This window comes from Macrobrachium nipponense, chromosome 2, assembly GCF_015104395.2.
Source record: "Macrobrachium nipponense isolate FS-2020 chromosome 2, ASM1510439v2, whole genome shotgun sequence".
In the NCBI taxonomy this organism is placed as follows: domain Eukaryota; kingdom Metazoa; phylum Arthropoda; class Malacostraca; order Decapoda; family Palaemonidae; genus Macrobrachium; species Macrobrachium nipponense.
The window spans coordinates 39939978-39959802 of NC_087201.1; the positions used below are offsets into that span (position 1 = coordinate 39939978).

The 19825-nt window shown below is 39.7% G+C and overlaps 1 protein-coding gene across 4 annotated transcripts in view; it reads left to right on the top strand.

Moving 5' to 3' along the window:
• The window catches only part of LOC135220542 (intermembrane lipid transfer protein VPS13A-like), a 311374-nt gene that overhangs the window by 43795 nt on the left and 247754 nt on the right, over positions 1-19825 (top strand). The window lies entirely within an intron of this gene.

Consider the following 19825-nt stretch of genomic DNA (forward strand, 5'->3'; position numbering starts at 1 on the left):
AAAATGCACTGAATATGATTTCGTTAGACATCTAATAGAATAAAATAAACCTCAATTGATAGATAAGACTTGATCAAAATCTGTTATAGATTGACTCTGACATGTTCCCTTCTGTAATAGATGTAACCAGATACGGTTTTAGGTCAGAGCAAAACGAGTAGCTTTCAGTCGTTTTTTTAATATTTTCGCGTCGTCAGTAGTTCGTATGGTTTGAATAAATTCCGTCTCCGCATTTTTTGGCAACCTTTGCAATGGTCATACTTGACAGTTATTCAGTCTTCATCGCAGCTTTCAGCCAAGTTCCTTTTACGAGGCTGCAGCTCGGTCTCTGAATGATTGATTTCATGAATATTCCGTGTCATACCAATATGAAGGTAATAAAGAGAGACTCCACCTGAAATGAATTACTGTTATATTTGTAAAAGGACTACACACACACACACATGCACACACTCACACACACACACATATATATATAGATATATATGTATATATATATATATATATATATAATATATATATATATATATAGATATATATATATATATATATATATATATATATATATATATATATATATATATCTATCTATCTATATATATATATGTGTGTGTGTGTGCATAGTATGGTCAGAAACTAGGTTATATTAACCAACCTTTTTCATTCATATCCGTGCATGTTTTTGACGCAGTTTAAATGAGCAAATAGCTGCCTCCTGCGAAATTGTGATGGCGATACTGGACGAAAACAGTGAGTAACGTTTGCTTTGCACACAGACATACACACACACATACGTATTTATATGTGTGTGTGGAACTACGAATCTACATATGAGCACGTGTTTCACAGAAATCAATTTTCTGGCTCACATCGGGACTGAACCTCTCTTTCAACGTCTTTCGGAGAGTCTGCTGCTGCTGCCGCCTTTCTTGTCTCGTCAGTTTTGTGACGTTCCTTGTCTCATCGTGTGCACCCAGGCTGCTCTTCCTCTCAATATCGCCGCCTTCCCCTCAAGTAGAAAAGAGAGATCAATACCATGTGTCCCAACTGACTTGATGGACTTCTGTAATACTTGTAATGAGTTACTTCAGTATATGATTATGATGCTCCTCTTTATAAGAGCAGTTGCAGATATTTGTTTGGCAACTAATCTACTACATCGGGCTACAAAATCACACTTTTTCTTACTTGCGTTCATAATTTTCGTTTTCACTTGAATTTCGTGCATGGAAATTGATTATTATTTTATTACCAATATTTCATCTTACCTAACAGAACCCTTCTTGTCTGTTACATAACATTTTACCTCTGACTCTTGTCGTCTTTCAGGCTGAAACCTCACTCGTTGCAGTCTGGTGAGGATTTAGGAAAACATGAGCAGTGTCTTAAGTTACTCCGTTGGGGCAGGTTTTCACAAAAAACTGTTTAGTGAGAAGCTAACGTGAAATTCGAAAGTGATTTTTGACATTATCAACTGCACGCTCATGAGTTCGAAAGTTGCTTTTTTGTCCGTTCTGATATTCTGAGGAGAAAGGGTTTGATGTTGGTTACAGTGTTCGTGGAAAACAAATGATCAATTAATCCGCATGTTTCTGTATTACACCCATGCACTCAATAGGAAAATTAAAAATAACTGAATAGAAGCAATGGGTCATTTATACTCAGTTATTATTATTATTATTATTATTATTATTATTATTATTATTATTATTATTATTGTTGTTGTTGTTGTTGTTGTTATCAGTATTCTTATCATTGTTATCATTATTATTGTTATTACTAATTTAATCTTTTTGATAATAACTTTTATTGCTTTTATTATTAGGATGAATCTTGTGCATAAGAATACGCTGAAAATTCGGACTAAAATAAAGGCAACTCTCTCTCTCTCTCTCTCTCTCTCTCTCTCTCTCTCTCTCTCTCTCTCTCTCCAGTTAAAATAGTTTTTCAAAGCAGAGAGGTCATTAAGGAGCACAACGGTGAACCGCAAAATTGGAATCCAGTAAAGATAGCAGGATCCGGTCATACTGAGCAATGAATGGGAAGGTCCTCTGGAGTCTGGAGGACGAGACGTTCGCCTGGCTCCGCTCGGCTTCCCTTCATTCATCCCTCGATGGTTGATGCATAGTCTTTGATTTCGAGGTTCAGACGAGACTGGAAGTGGGTTGAGGTGACAGGTGGCGCTAACGTCATCGATTTCATTTCCCTTGCTGACATCGTCTCTTTTTGTTGTAAGTTAGGGCGTGGTGTTCTTAGTCATGGTCTGAACTACAGCCTAGTAGATTGTTTTCTTATAAGAGACAGAGAGAGAGAGTAAACCTTAACTATGTAATTTAGACGCTACATGACACTGTCAGCAAAACTTGAATTAATCCTTTTTATGATAACAGTATCATATGAGATTATATCATTACATAAACTAAATGAATATCAACGCTGGCTCATAAAGAGAACGATAATCTGACAAGTATTGTATCTACGTCAGACACAGCCGGGTCGTACAAAACCCTTTCTTTCAACAATAAGATTCGATCATCTGACAAGTCTGTATCTACGTCAGACACAGCCGGGTCGTACAAAGCCCTTTCTTTCAACAATAAGTTTCTGAAATAAGGACGGCGTGTTTAACTGTTTATGTGTGTGCACGCACGCACACGGATAATATTTAAAATATAATATATATATATATATATATATATATATAGTATATATATCATATATATATAGATTATATAATTGATATATTAATTTACATTGGGGTGGTCCAAATCTACTTGTTCATCCCTCTTCCATTGACTCTTTCGATCATTGCACAATCTCTCTCTCTCTCTCTCTCTCTCTCTCCCTCGGTCGTCTCTTCTCTGCCTCTCTCTCTCTCTCTCTTCCTTCTTCTTCTTCTTCTTCTTCAGTGAAAGGAGGGTCAGCCGATACAAAAGAACTAAAAAAGAAAAAAAAAGTATAGGCAGGCCAGCCGGATATTTGGAAAATTTCAAGCCATCTATATATTGTTCTCGAGAGTATTGTTAGAGCAATACAAAGCTGGAGACAAATGCACCTTATTTAGAACATACTATTAAAAACAATAAAAGGGGGTCCTGAGAGAATAAAGGCTGTGTATATTGCCCCAAGTTTAAATTGGATAAGAAGCTCAGGGCAAAGCGCTGTCCTGTAAACAAGCTGCATTCTGTCCTGCTTATTTTTACCGGTTTTTGGAGCATTAATTAAGGATTCGATTACAAAATGGACTGAGATGTAAGTGAGCATGCAGTGATTGAAGTAACATAACTGTTTATTGCATTTTTCTGGTTATAGTGAAGAATTCAGGAAAAACTTAGGGTATATAGTAGAAGTCCCAGCCAGGACGGAAAACCTGTCTGGGGATTCATTACCGACATCTAGTGAGAGGAACATGTGAATTCAGAAAATGGATATAAAGGAGGAACTACTGTAAAGAAAAAGCCCAGTTGAAAATGGGCTGAGAGAGTAAGTTTTCTTTTTGTCTGGCCTGGTTGACTTGTAGAATGGGCTCGTTATCCCAATTTTTGAGAAGGAAAGACTCCATTGGGTTTCATTCTTCGCAGAATTTTGTCAGTGGAATGTCTCAGTGATGTGCTTGTGAGGACTGGAATCAGACAAGGAGAAAGCTCGAATAACTTTATTGGACAGAGACGGCTGTATTTGAGGCAGCTGTGTGGATGGGGAACATAGTGTTCGTCACGCATGCACATACAAAAAGGGACAAGCTCCCCGCTGCGATTGTGCTTCATCGCTCCTGAAAATATACATATATCTTAGTGCAGAGTACATTTTTACTTGATATTTATATCGCCGGATAACCCATGAAATGCTCTACATTTTAGTGTGTGGCATAAAAAGTTTGTGCAGAATGGCAAAATGCCATCCTTACAAATACTCCCCCCCACCCCCTCAAGATATTGATTAAGTAATGGTCTGTGGAATCTGTGGGGGGGCTGGAGAAATCCGCGTGTTCAAATTTCCATCTGTCGGGGGATGTATTCTTCCGGGTTCTCGTCATCCAGTGAGTCAGGAAGCAGGATGCCACCCCTGGTGGTGGGCCTTTTGTGGTGGAAGGGGGGTTCAACTGCTTTCCTTAGGTGGCCCCGGCGATGTCTGGGGGTACTGTAGATTCCGGCAAGGCTGTGTTCCGAGGCGGTGTCCTGCGAGGGCCTTCTGCCTGTGAGAGCCTTCTGCCTGCGAGGGCCTTCTGCCTGCGAGGGCCTTCTGCAGGGTCGTCTTCATCGGAAACGATGGTGGGCCTCAGTCTGTTTATCGAGACCCAGTCCTCGCAGCCACTGATTGAGACAAGGAGCACATTCTCCTCTCAGTGGATGATGCGGTGCAGTCCTCGGTTGGATTGCATTAGGGCAGGGTGGGTGGCGTCGTCCAGGGCCCTCGGTCAAAACTGCTTCTTCATATCAGTGTAGGTCTCTTGGCAGGGAACGAATTTCTAGGCGGCTGCCCTGAGTCTTGCCATTGGGATGGTGGGGTCGTCGCTGTTGGTGGGGTAGAATTCACCTGGCACTGTCAGGGTCTCGCTGTAAACCTTCTCAGCCAGTGACGGATCACTGTTGGCTCTTGGGGTGGTGCAGAGGTAGAGGAGGACCCATGGTAGCTGTGCCTTCCAGTCGGGGCCTGTGCAGTGTGCCATCAGGGAGGCCTTGAGGGAGCAGTGGGTTCTTTCCACCATGCCATTGACTTCGGGGTTGTAGGCCGTGGTCGAATGGTGCTTGGTCCCCATCAGGCATGCCAGGGAGGTCCAGAGTTCTGAGGTGAAGGCGGTTCCCTGGTCTGTAGTGATGTCGTCTGGCACTCCGAAGTGCCTGATCCAGCTGGATAGGAGGGTTTCGGCACGGGTGTCTGCGGTGACTTCTGATATCAGGGTGGCTTCTGGCCACGTGGTGGACCGGTCAATCACGGCTTGCCCTTCAGGATGAATCTTCTGTAGCAATTCACCATCACGATGAACTCTTGGAGGTGCCTTGACTATCGTTGGCGTTAGTTCGATGCCATGGGAAGTACTCCTACTGGGGTGATCTTGTGGCCGAGGAAATCCACCTTCTTCGTGCTGAAGGTATGCTTGTCAAGCCCGTTCTCCTGCAGGCGCTTGAGGGCAGCCCATACGTGGTTCAGGGGATCCTCCAGTGATCTGGAAATTAGGAGGATGTCAGCCACATAGCAGACGCAGAAGGGTAGGCCACCGAGAATGCTGTCCATAAAGCGCTGAAAGGTGGCTCTGGCATTCCACAGGCCGAAGGTGAAGAAGACGAAGAACATGAAGGACCCAAAGGGTTTGATGATCGCCGTCTTCAGGATGTCATCGGGATGGACGGGGACCTGAAAGGAGGAGTTTAAGAGGTCAATTTTAGAGTAGATCTTTGCTCTGTGGAGAGGCCTGGTGAGATCCTGCATGTTTGGCAAGGGGTAACTATCGGACTTGGTGACGAGGTTCAGGTGGCAGTAGTTGCTGCAGGGCCTCCACGTATCATCTGCCATCTTCGCCATGTGGGGGGGGGGGGGGGGATGCAATGGTATGCACCATGCTTGGACACATCACCTGCTACCTGGCGAAGCTCAGGTCAGAGGACATCCGGGAACTCTTGTAGGAGGGAGGCGTACCTGTGGAAAAAAACGGAGCAGATGGTGGGCGCCCTGGGTCCTATACTGAGTGGGGGAGAGAGGCAGGTCTCGATGTCGAGGAGGCGTTGGCGGGCTACATCTACTAAGATCCCAAGGTGGGCTAGGAAGTCTGCCCCCAAGAGAGGGGATTCATACGTCGGCAATGACGAAGGGCCAGGTGTAGGTCCGGCCCAGGAATGTGATGGTGTGGGTCCTAGTGCCATAGGAGCGGATGGGGGGTTCTGTTGGCAGCTACAAGGGCAGTCAGTGCATCGGGGACACAGCTGAGGTCCTTTGCCGATGGCGGGAACACCGACTGCATGGCATCAGTATCAACCAAAATCCTGTGGCCGGAGATGGTGGAAGTGGCACCAACCATTTTCCTAGTGGGTTTGTGAGATTCTTCTCTGGAGGGCTGCGCTGATCTCTGCCTCCTTGGGTTCCTCCTACTGCAGGCTGTTGGCTGACGGTGGGGCGGAGAGTTTTGTGGTCTAGGTGGTAGTGAACAGGCCAAAGGCCCACTCCACCAAGTTCTCCATGTCTAGGTCTTCCGCGTCGGGGATCTGGCTGCGGACCTGGGGCAAGAGTTGGCAGAGGAAGAGCTGTGTAAGGAGGCTTACCTCCCTCCTGTGTCCTTGGTGGTCCACTCCTGGCAGTAGTACCAGGTCCTGGAGCTTGTGCCAGGCTAGCCTCGGGTCTGTGGTGGTCATGGGGTTGATCACCAGGTCGAAGATGTGGGCGGCTCTCTCAGGGACCGGGAGGGAGAAGGCCTGGATGAGCTGGGTCTTAAGGCCTTCGTAGGGCAGCACTCCGGGCTGGCTGGTCATCCAGGGGGTGAGGCAGTTGAATACGTCCTCTGGGAAGGCAGCAGGGATGAGGTCCACCTTGGTTCCTTCCCGGGTGATCCTGTGGAGACAGAACTGGATCTCCGTGTAGTGTGGCCAGGCTGCGACATTCTGTCTGGAGAAGGGTGGCAGTTCGACTGAGTGGGGCTCCGCCGGTGCGGTGGCGATGTGCAAGGATGGACAGCTTCCCATTTTGAGCTGAGTTTTCCATGTCTACCAGCTCACTCTTACGGCCAACAGGTGTCGTAAATGGCAGGCCAAACCATGAGATAAATGCCAAAACACTCCTGTAGAGGACGTGCCATTGTGAGTCCACTAATGGCGTTGTGGTCAACCGTGGATAGGAGCACCAGAGAACCTAGACTGAGCGCCGTATGGGTCCGTTAAAGGTTTTCTGGGGTAGGAGGCCTGAGCCGCTACCGTCTAAATCTTGGAGGTCACCAGTTGTGAGGACTGGAATCAGACAAGGAGAAAGTTCAAACTAACTTTATTGGACAGAGATGGCTATATTAGAGGCTCCTACTGCGATTGTGTTTCACCGCAGCTGAAAATATACATATATCTTCGTGCAGAGACTACATTTTTACATTATATTATAATATATATATATATATATATATATATATATATATACATACATACATATATATTATAGATATATATTTATATATATACACATATTATATATAATATATATATATATATCCGGATAGGCCGTGAAATGCTCCACATTTTAGTATGTGGTATAAAAAGTATATGTAGAGGAAGGACAGACATTTGGCGAAATGCCGTCCTTGCAGGCTATTCAGAATAATGAAACTTAGAATTTTGGACTTAATTTGGATCTGAAGAGAGATTCACAGAAGTTGTGAGGGAATATGAGGATCAAGTCATAGGGATAAATGAAGTAATATGTGTATCAATAAGGAATGCACCCTTTTACTTGCCGAATGAATCATTCATAAACATTATGAGCAAGTACGGAAAAGTTGAAGGAATAAGAAACAATAAGTTTAGTAACGGGTCACTTCAAGGTTTACTGATTTACTGACTGGAACGCATACTGTCAAGATAAAATTAGGGAGAATATTCCTTGATTAATTAATGTTAATGGATATGATTTGACTATCCTGTATGCTGGCCAGAAAAGGACTTTTTACAAATGTGGTCAGGAGGGTCACATGGTTAAAGACTGTCAAACTCCAATCAACGAGGAACGGACCATGTGGGATGTAAGAGACTTTCCGGATATGAATGCAAACCAAAGGAACCAAGCTGAATCTGGTGACAGTGGGAACTTAAAAGTGGATCTTGGAAGGAGCAAACGTGAGAAGGCAAATGAAAAGAATGGCGACAGAAATGAAGTCACAATGTAAACGCAACCACTGCAACAATAGTGAAGCTAGTCCTATGGAAGCAGAAGCATCTTTGATATGTAATGTTGGTGGAGATTTAGAAGAGTCTCAGCAAAGAAAGGAAAACAGCGCAAGACACGATGGAGAGGAAAAGTTAACTTTAGAGCAAGAGACTGAAAGTGATGATGAGGAGACCTTTGCTTGCAGGCTTTCCTCGGAAGATGAAGGAGCTGTCAGTGGAACAACTGAATTACAAATACACTATGAACAAGATGATAATGACGAAATTTATATTATGGACGAAGGTGAAAAAGACATTGAACAGCATGAAGTTAAACAGATTGAAGCTACACTTCTTGGAAAATCGGTAATCATGGATGAAAACTGTGGGATCAAAAGGGCAAAGGAATAACACGGTAGCCACGGATGAAAACCGTGGGATCAAAAGGGCAAAGTAAAAACACGAAATCAAAGTGGATAGCAAGTATAAGCGACTACTCAAGCATCAGAAAAATGCTGAAAAAGGACCAGGGCAAACTTGCTCTGACGACATGGTGGTTGAAGAAGAACGTCGAGACGGAAGTGAAAACCCTTTAGAAGCTACATAACAGGGACGATGACAAAACGGTTTAAAATGGACAAGAAGGACCCAATATAATTTTATTTATACATTCACAATATCAATAGCCACTATAAATGTTAATGGTTTGTGTAGTGTAAACAAGCAAATTAAACTTGTAAAGTTCATAAATGTGCTTAAATTAAATATCGTATTCATACAAGAACATAATGTAAAGGGCAGCAAGCAGTTAGAGTACATCGAGAAATTCTGTGAATTTATTTTGAACCCCACATTACTTTTAAAAGGGGGAACTGCAATTTTGTAAAACAAAATGTCACAGGTGAGGATTCTCAGTAAGGAAATGGATGTAAAATGATGTATAATCAATGCAAAATGTAGCTTCAAGGAAGTTGTTTTTCAATTAATTAATGTTTATGCACCTTCTGTCGATGAAAAAAGATTAGACAGAGAAGAGCTGTTCAAAAATGATTTACCGTATTACTGTAGAAACAACCTGCAAAATGTGGTGTCATGAGGGGACTGGAACTGCATAACAAGCCAGAGACTGTTCTAATTCTGATAGTAACTTTTTATCGAAAGCTTTGTTACACTTGAAAAATGTGTTAAGATTGAAGGATGCATGGTTATTAACAAATCACCACAAGGAGTACACATATGTGAAGAACTATGGATCTCAATTAGACCGTATTTATGTTAGAGATTTAGAGTCTAAGGTACAAAAAACAGAAAGCATCTCAGTTTCCTGGTCAGATCATAATATAGTGAAAACTCAGTTTAGTGTAAGAAATGAGCCACAAATAGAAAAAGGTTATTGGAAGTTAAATGGTAACTGATAACTTTGTGAACCTATGAGGAAAGTTGAAAATGAGATTATGTCAAAAAGATTGTTCAGTGCTAGAATGGTGGCTAGATGCCAAAAAACAAATAAGAGAGTTTTTCATGAAAATATGGATACCAAAATTTGTTGAAGTCCCTCCTAAGGCGACAATTTGAGATTCATTCAAGTAGTTGTAGAGCATTTGAAGAAATAAATGTTCTAAGAGAGAGAGTAAAACCTCTGGAAGACGAAATCTGTGATGGAACAAGTATAAGAGCTAAGGTGGATGAGAAAATAAAAGGTGAAAAGCTCTCTCTGTACTTATTAGGTAAAGAAAAGAACGTCAAAACAAATATTGTAAAAGTAAAAACAGAAAATGGAAGAACTCTCACGAACAGCAAAGCAATCTAGGCAGAATTTTATTGTTTTTACGAGGAACTTTATAGTAAAGGTACTACAAACAGTAAAAGGCAATCAGGATTTTTGGCACAGATAGGTAAAACAATAGGAGAAAAGGAAAACAAATTGTTAACAGACGTAGTCACAGAAAAGGAGGTTTGGGAGGCGATTAGAGCCATGAAAACTGGTAAATGGCCGGAAAGTGATGGATTGCCTGCTGAATTCTATAAGGATATGTGGGGTACTATCAAAGAGGAGTTTTTCCAAGTAATTAGGTATGTATTTAAAGAAACTTTTTGTGGAAATATAAATAATGGAGTAATTAAATTAGTTCATAAAACTGGTAATTCGGATGATATTAAAAACTGGCGTCCAGTTACTATGCTCAATGTAAACTACAAAATAATTGCAAAAAAACAGCTGACAGGCTATAAAAACTGGCTGGATTAGTTATATCTCAAGAACAATAATTCTGTTCTGTGCCGGGAAAATCAATCGGTAATTGCAATATACTTCTGAGGGACATCATTTATTTTGTAAATCAAGAAAAAATACCAGCAGCTCTGCTTTCTCTTGACTGGTCAAGATTTAGCATTTGTCTTTCAGGTACTAGAAAGAATGGGGTTTGCAAGGAGTTTTAAAGTTTGATCAAAAATGCTCTTATTTTAATTCTCAAAGTTGTCTTTGTATTAATGGGAACCTGGCCAATTATTTCCCCGTTGAGAGGTCTGTTAGGCAAGGATGTCCATTATCCATGATTCTCTTCGTAATAGCTCAGGAACCGTTATATAGGATGTTAAAGAGTAAACTGCTCAAGAAAGCTTTAGAACTACCAAATGGACTGAGAATTTCTATTGTAGGATTTGCAGATGACACGACCATTAGAGTTAAATCTGACGAATCAATTAAAGATTGTTTGGGAATAATAAAAGACTATGAAGAGGCAACAGGCGCAAGACTTAATTATCAGAAAACAGTTATAACAGGAATAGGATTATGGAAAATCAAGGAAGTATGGCCAGAATTTAGCATAAATGTACTGTAGGGTCCTTTAAAATACTCGGTGCAAGATATGATACTGATTACGAAAAGGCAAAAGAAGAAAATTGGAAAGTTATAGAAAAGGGTATTGTATTTAATATGGGCCAATGTGTTCTAGGAAACTGTCACTATTCCAAGAACGACTGGTAAATCAGTAGAAAGATGCATATTTTAAGTTTTTATGAAACGGAAACTATCACCCATTAAAAAGGCAGACATGTATTTAGAAAGAGAGAAGGGAGGCATTGGAATTATCAATGTAACAACGAAAGCCAGTTCAATATTTTTCAGCAATTATATAAGTCATTCATAAAAAAGAGGGATTGGTTATGAACTTCTTGTGTATTTCTGTAAGATGAGGACATCGTATCTTTTGGAGATTGAACAAAATATGACAGATTTAGTTATGGCATCCTCCACCTACTGTGATGACCAAATAACAACCTTACGGAAGGTAATAAAGATGGAAAACTACCCGAATGTGAACTCTAAGAGTATTTATGGGTTTTTATCGAGAGATGAGAAGTACACCCCAAATATTGAAGAGAAATACCCTTTATTTAAATGAAAAACTATTTGGGAAAATGTTAACTAAATTTACTAATAGTTATGATAGAGAAATTTTGTACAAATATGTTCATGAAATTCTGGCCATAAAAGATAGATTATATATGAGAAAATATCAAATAGTAAACTATGTGAAAACTGCAAAGAACCAGAAAATGTGATGCATTTAATTTATTTCTGTAAGTGTGGCAAGAAACTGGTTAATTGGTTTTGTGAAACATTGAATGAATTATGTAATATTAAGACAAAAAGTTTATTGAAAATTTTAAAATTGGATTTTGAAGTACATTAAAAAAAGAACAGGAACACTGCTGTAATTTTAATTTGTGACTATGTTGTTGGTATCTGGTTAGCCCACAAAGCAGGAATAAAAGATGAAAAAGATGGTATAAGGTTGATTGTAAAATCAAGGATAATAAAGAATAGATATATACTGATAAAATCTCATATGGGTAACTACAGAAAAATATTTATATTAAAATACATAGATGGTAAAAAGTACAAGATAAGAATTTTATTAAATTCTAGTAAATTTAAGTCAATCTGGATAAAATTCTGAATGTAATTCTGTTAGAATTGTAAAATATTGTATATTTTCTCTAATCAAAGATAAATGAAGTTTAAATTTGATAAGATTTGCTAATAGTATTTCATAGAAATCACATGAAAAGGATTGGAAGTCCACATAATGGCTGATTTAGCTCAAATTTAGGCCTAATTAACGCTGATTATGCGATCCCCGTCATTGTTTTTCACATGAATGACAGGTTATGTTACATTCTTCACCCGGTGCGCCAACATCTTGAGGCTTTATTTCATTTATGTGATAGATGTGTCTGTCGGTTTTTGGCGCAATATAGAAATGATCACAAGTTGGCGAAAGAGACCTTTGTTTCCAAATGCATTTCGTTGAAGTTACTGTTGCTGTTGCTGTTTCTTCCTCGAGTGTTTCCTTCGGCGCTCACTTTCCTTCAAACTTCGTTTTCTTTCTTTCTTCAGGCCTAGGCTAGAGTGACAAGTTAAGGCTTCCGTCCCTCTTGGAGGGATCCTTTATGAACGTAATGACCTGTGATCAGCCACGTGTGTCTTTAAATGAATTAATTGGGAGATAACATATATACTCTCCTGAAGAGGTTTGCGCCGTCAGTGCACCTCACTCTGGGCACTGTAGGCATTACTTGAGATTTTCTACAGCGTCCCTTCGGCCCCTAGCTGCAAAGCCCTTCATTCCTTTTGCTATGCCTCCGTTCATATTTTCTTTCTTCCAACGTGCTTTCCACCTTTCCTAATAATTGTCAACACTTCCAAGGTCAGAGTCCCCGCGTTTGGATTTTGCTCTAATTTTAAATTCCAATTGCCTGTTTTATAATCGAACAAAATCTTATACTTCTAAAATGTTGCTTCTTACAAAAATTTTTTTTATATATGCTCAGAATTGCAACACCTTTATTTGCGAAAGCCACGTCCCAAACCGTTAAAGGAAACTTGCATGTTGAAAGCCCTAAGAAATAATTCTAAATCAGAATTAGTTCCAGTAGGCGACATCTCCCATGTATTAGAATTATTGTTAAGTGTAACCATATCGTCCAAATCTGCGTGACTTTTTCATTGGGCCTCCGATGGAGAAAGAGAGAGAAAAAGTGAGGGACAACGATATTGACTGATTGTAGGTGGAGTTTTAAGCGAAATGAATTCGAACGTCGTCGTCGTCGTCTCTCTCCACTTAGTATATTGGCGCCTTGCAACAAAGCATGGCAGTCTGTTGTCGCCATTACCTTAGTGGCAGTTTTCCTTGGTTGATGCAAATGTCCTTTTTTTCCTAAAACAAAAACAAAAAAAGAGAGAGATAAAGACTGCATTGGTCAATAACTCTTGTTCCATTAATCTCATTAAACACACATTTCAATCATATGCATCAGCGTGCTCTATGTTGACAACATCAAATATTGGATACAGTTGTCTTAGAAGTTAGCTATTTTGCAGATCATGCTTGTCCTCGGTCAGACAACCGTTTGCCATTTCCAGTCTTCCCTCCCATAGATATAGATGGGAGAGATTGGACAGACAAGTGATGATCGCGTACATGTAAGGTGCTATTGTTATGCGATGATTCTGAGAAATGGCAGGGGCAGAGACCAGCAGCAACAAAGCCACTTCTGGGCCATCACCTGTGTTCCATACAGAAACAGAATCATGCAAGAACAGAGAAACATATTTCACAAGATAGTGCTATTTTTCATTCGTGAAAATCTTTATAACTGTGTGGAAACAAGCTCAAGTAAACGTGCGGTAGATCACAGTCCACTTTCAGTCAACTACACGCCTGCTTTTCGAGTTAATAAAGTAATGAATGTTGTAATAAGCTTTTTTTAGAGCCTATTTGACATTGAATTCATGTAGCATATAATCGCGGTTCCTTACTACTAGTACTACAATGTACAAAGTATCCTGAAGCCTAGCCCTAGGCCTGTGGCAGTTGCACGTTTTAGTGAAGTATAATGTTATTTACAATGTCGTCAATAAGTTCTCAAACCTCCTTGTATACAGAAGACTCAGCTGAATTTGATGTGCTATTATTCAATTTTACCATTATCATTTTTACCCTATACTTCAAATTTATACTACAGTATAATAGCTTTAAAAGTAAATTTTACCAACTAGCCAGTCTACCAAGGCTGATCATTTAATAACGAAGGGTACCCTACCATAGCTTAACTTTAGCTAGCAAAGGTAGCCTAACTTAGCCATGACTTCAGGAATGCTGATATTTCTATCTGTCCCCTTCCACATACTATGAAATACAGCTCAAGTCTTGGCTAGCTATGACAGTCTTAGTTATTCATACAGGCTAGCCAAACATAGACTGTACAATGTAAATAAATATGTCGAATTACAGATTAGTGTGATTGTGACATGTTATATAGCTTTATATGTATATGGTTATTATATGTCTGCAGACTGCAGCACATATTAATTATTAGTAAATTAATATTTTGCCATGTTATTTCTTTAACATTATTCATGTGCCTTAATATTATATTCCATATTAAATTGTGTTTTATTTCTTTATAAATCTTTTCATGGGGACCCTCTATTCATAATAGAAGACTTTTCAGAATTATTTGATTTTGATTTTTATCGAAGACAAGCAAAATTGAGCAAAAAATCAGTATACCTATTAGCAAAATTATCAAATAACTTCAGGAATTTCTGATATGACACACAAGATTAAACAATCAAGTTTACCAAAACTACACTTTTCTGTTTGCCTCCTTTCTGGTGAATCTTATGATTAAGGCCGGGTCTCACAATGGCGATTCGAGCCCGCAACCCGAATTGCAGTCAAGTCTCCATGTTGCTTTACACTCTCGCCGAGTTTGACGACGTCTGCCGAGTGAGTGATGTGATAAATAGCTGCCGCAGTTAGTAGTTGCGGTCGACCCATGACAACCGTCAAAACTCACCATGTCATGCCGACATACGAGAGAATGTGTGATTGATATTTGCAAGTGATGTAATGTGTTTACGGCAGCCATAATTAGCAATTTCGATGCGCGGTCTCCATTACGTCGTAAGTGATGTACTTGGCAACCCCTCAAATTGCGGGAGGGTGCACAGTAGCCACATTGTGACACGTGCGTTTCCAGCTATAAAAAATAAATTCGAGGGCAGAATTCAGTAGACAAAGCTGCCTTGAATGTTATGTTTTGATTAACATATATTTGGGATTTAAGATTTTCAGTACTTTAATACACTGAAAATTTATTAGAATATACTGAAGTATGATAAATGGAAAAGCATTTCCTATTTTAAGTAAATATTGCATTTTAAATTTTCTGTGTTCTTGATATACTTTGTGAATGTCATATATAGATAAAGATGACACTGAATACAACTCACAAACAAATGTGTTGGATAATAATATAAATATTTTAGAATTTGAAATGTTATTTTGATATTTACCAAGTTATATCAGTTTAATTATTTAAAGTATGTACAGGAATGTTCTAGTGCTTTATTCTTTTATGTTATTGGATCTTGCCAATCAACAGAGCCTACAGGTGAGTTAAAATAAACATGAAGTTGATCTCGTTGATCCTTGCTAACCATGGTTCCTCTTGGTCACACCTCCAGTGACCAGGTATGGCCTTGATCTGCCTTATTTGTGGCATTAGGTTGTCTTGAACTTAAGTTGTGCAACACACGCAGCCAAAACCACCTACTCAATACAGTCAGGCCAAAGAATCTCCGGGAGACACATGGAAAATATTGATTTAATTATTATTAGATGGTATACAAAGGTATTTCGTGTTAAATACGTATTATTTCTGTAGAAAAGAAATGGTATACAAAAGGTGTTTCATGGTCATACGCTTTTAAACAAGCAGACCAAATAAAGATAGTATAATGAATGTTACCACTATCTACCTGATTGCTGGTATGCCAAAGGCACTTTCCGCTGTACGACTTGACCTGTTCAGTCGGTAATTAAAGATGTGTTCATGTGCTGTCTGTCAGATTTCGTGCAGGGTATGGCTTTGTCATAGAGCAAGACCCGTTCAGCAATTTCATTGAAAAGTACCTCTGTAATTCTCCTGGAATTTCAAATGCCAATTCTGTCATCAAGTTGTCATTATAACCTTTCTCCTCTCTTCTTTGTAAGTAGGGCAGCATCCAGCCTCTCCTTCTGGGTCGTTTTTGCTTCTTTTGAGTTCATTCCTGCAGTATTTTCATTACTCTTAACATCGATAGGGCATAGTAATGATCCAACATGGCCAGTGCTGATTCAGGAGCTTCTAAGTTGTCTAATATAAGCTTAGTCCAGGTACTTCTGGGTCTTCAAAACTTCCTGTTCGTCCATCTTATGCTTCTTTCAGCGCCTGGAACGGGAATGACTGCCAAATTCCCACCACCCGCTTATATATTGTATATAATATATGATATATATATATAGATATATGTATATATATATATATATTTCAACAGTTCACGATACAGTTTATGTACGTCATAATATGTATGACTGTTTATTATGTATTTCGTAATTGCCTTAAGTCTGACGTAATTGCCTTTACGTCAGTCGCCATCCCCCCCAAAAATAGAACATCGACGGCATACGTGTACGTACGACTACGACGTTGTGAATCTAATCATTATGCTCTCGTAATTATACATTGCTCGCGACTGACGCAAAAAGAAGCCATTACGACGGTCGCGGGCTCGAATCGCCGATGTGAGTGAGGTCCAGCCTTTATTGTCCAACTTCAGACCATATTTGAAAGTTACAATATTTTCTTCTTTATAGCCTAAAGTTTCTTTGTTGATATCAAATGCTGGCAAGAGCGCATTCACGTGAGCAAAGACTCCACATGAAAGGCTGACAGACCTCATGATGTTCATTTTACTGTAGAATTTGTAGGAAACACGTTCATTGAAGTGTTTTCAAGCACTTATTTTATCATTAATTAAGCGTGTGATCAAAGTGTATTAGGTTACCAACGGTTTGTTGAGAGTGAAGCACAAGCTGTATGGAAAATCGAGTCTTGTCTCAGGAATGAATCCTTCTTGTAACTCAGATGCCACTGATGTGGCTTAACTATTCCGATCTATTTCATCCTTGATTAACCTTGTTGTGACGCCAGTCCAAGGATAATATCAATCAATTATTAAAGATGTAGGAATGAAAGATGGATGAGAAGAGAATAGGCAGAGTGCGAAAATGAAAGGGGTATTTTTAGTAAACTATAAAATAAGTTCAGTGCAAATACTGGAATAATCAATTATTAAAGATGTAGGAATGAAAGATGGATGAGAAGAGAATAGGCAAAGAGTGCGAAAATGAAAGGGGTATTTTTAGTTAACTATAAAATAAGTTCAGTGCAAATACTGGAATAATCACTTAACGAAGTATATATTGTTTTCCATCCCACTATTGTGCAGTTTCATCATTGAATCCCTCACAAATGTTTCCTAGGAAGAATACGCGGCAATATTGGTTAGAAATCGTATCACCTGATTACTGTAATTAACAGGTCTCCTTGATAAATTTAAACCCAATCAATTATTTCGTTGTGAGTCAAAGTAAGACCCAAAGCTGTGGTTTTTAATGTCCGTAACCATGTTCGTTTTACATCGCCTTTACAATACGGCCGCCATCGAATATCTTCACATTTGAAAGGTGTTGTTCAGTAACCTGTTTACGTCGGTGGTTTCACAGGTCACTACAGTTGTGCTTTTATAAGACGGGAAAAAAATCGTGGGCTCATCCACAGAGGAACGTGAGGATCGGCGACTGCAAAAGCGCATAGTGACATGTAGAGTATTAAAGCTGCCTTGCTCAGCGGGATGACGCTGTGCCGAAATTCGGGGAACAAGGAAAAGGGGTAGTGCTCATAATTTTTTGCTTCCATTAGAAAGTTTTACGCTCGAGCCTATGAAGTTCTTGCAGACGAATATTTTATGTCGGGTCGTATATGTGAAGCTGTTTATTTTGTTCAATGTATATCTGTCAGGAAATATATACTTTTATTGACTATTTCCTGGTGACTGGATCATTTTCAGAGCATTATAATTCCCATAATTCCCATAACTTGTAGGACGTCGTGAGCTCAACCTATTTAAATAGGATAGCTGTATGCGGGAGGTGCGAGGTTTACCCACAGAACTGTGGAGATCTTGCGCAATCTCTTGTAACATTATAATCTAATAAGCGCTTCAGGCATTTGCATGTCCCCAGCTTAATATATAGAGCTATTATATGGACTGAACGATAATGATAAGGTAGCGCATCGTCTCCTGCCATTCACGGGGTGGCCACATCTTTGTTTGGTTCATTGACACGGCATGAATATACATAGACGCTATCAACCAGCTGGTTGGTACATTTTGACTGAAAACTAAATGTAAAGAGAGAGGTGACCATGTGGTGTTGTTGCTGATATCACAGTTATGTTATATTTTCTGTGATTCTCAGTAAAGAAACGGGAAGAACGTGGGGGTATATTGGCAAACGACAAGGAGGTTGCCCATTTTAAACCTATGCAAATCCTTCACACAAGTCTTGGACGTCTTCGTGTATACTTGGAGATTATTTGCCTTCATAAGCACAAGCCCGCGATTATCTGTAGCCCTCTCAGATGGTGAATGACTAATTATGACAAACGTTTGGTCGGGAACATAGGGAGAAAAGGTTATGCACTAATTCATTGTATTTATACAAGCGTGTAGCCTCCATGTCCGCCTCTCTCTCTCTCTCTCTCTCTCTCTCTCTCTCTCTCTCTCTCTCTCTCTCTCTCTCTCTCTCTGAGGGCGTTATATTGTCCCGTTGTTTCTTTTAATGAAGACAATAATTTTGGTTTCACTTAGCAACAGTTTCCTCAGTTTTCCTCAACTCTCGCCTTGATTTCTTTCTTCCTCCTTTTCGTCGTGACTTGTGAAGGTTAAGAATAAATACCTATTTGTATCTATGCTTGGACTTGACAAATACATTTATTTTAATGCTCAGCTCTTCTCCTCATTATACTTCTAGACTTTGTCATATCTTTTGGATCCATTATTTATTGTAGTTTGTTTTTTATTTTGGCGTATTAGAAAAACATGAGCCCAAAATGCGTCTTGTCACATTATCATAGAGATCAGAGTTTTGTATTTAGTGAAAAATGCTAAAGCCAGAAGGTCAGCAATCACATATCTGTCATCTTGTACTTTTCCTTTTCTCAGTATCTTGTAAATATTACTTTTCGACGTCCTTCATATCATGTGGCAACCTAAAAAAAAATAATTTGCGTGCTGTTTCCTTTTTCATTTGCAGTAGTTCGAAAGCAATTATACCTCTGCTCGTCCAGCTAAAAATAAAACGATATTAATCGTCATTTCCAACGGAATAACTTAAACCGAACCTTTTGAAGTTGCCCCTTTTCCGTCATTTGTCGCGCATGATGGGAAATGCCACGAAACACCTTTATCCCTTTTTGGTATCCATCCATGACCACTGGTTTTGTGTTGCCCAATTCGACCTTTTCGATCGATCCGAGCTGAACCCGTATTTCTCTGTAGGGTGGAGGCATAACCAAGCAAGGCAAGACTGGCTATTTGATTGACATAATGTTACTAGAGCGTCCGAGGTTAAGAATGAAGCTGATTGACCGCAGTAGGGTCATACAGTTCGACATCGTATGTAAGAACAATCGGTTCAAGACTTTCGTTAGGATTGCGTATTGCTGGTAACACCAGCTAGTGCGATCGTCAGACAAGAGTGGGGGAAACTGGTCGATTCACAAGCCTCATAAAGCAGGTATTACAAGTCATCACAAAGAGAGTATTCGATATATCATCACACCTTTCTTACACCACTCGATTCACCCAATTCATTCACGATGATAGATGAAGAGGAGCTGAAATGTGTGCAGCCCCTTCAAGAATACGAAGAAACGATAACATAAATTAAGCCAGCCTTATACTGGCAGGGCTCTTGCTTTGCAGCAGCCCGTAACGGTGAATTCAACAAGTGCACCTGTGAACACACAAAGAAACGCATGATCGTTACTAATATTAGCATCTCTAAAAAACTTTGTTTACACGT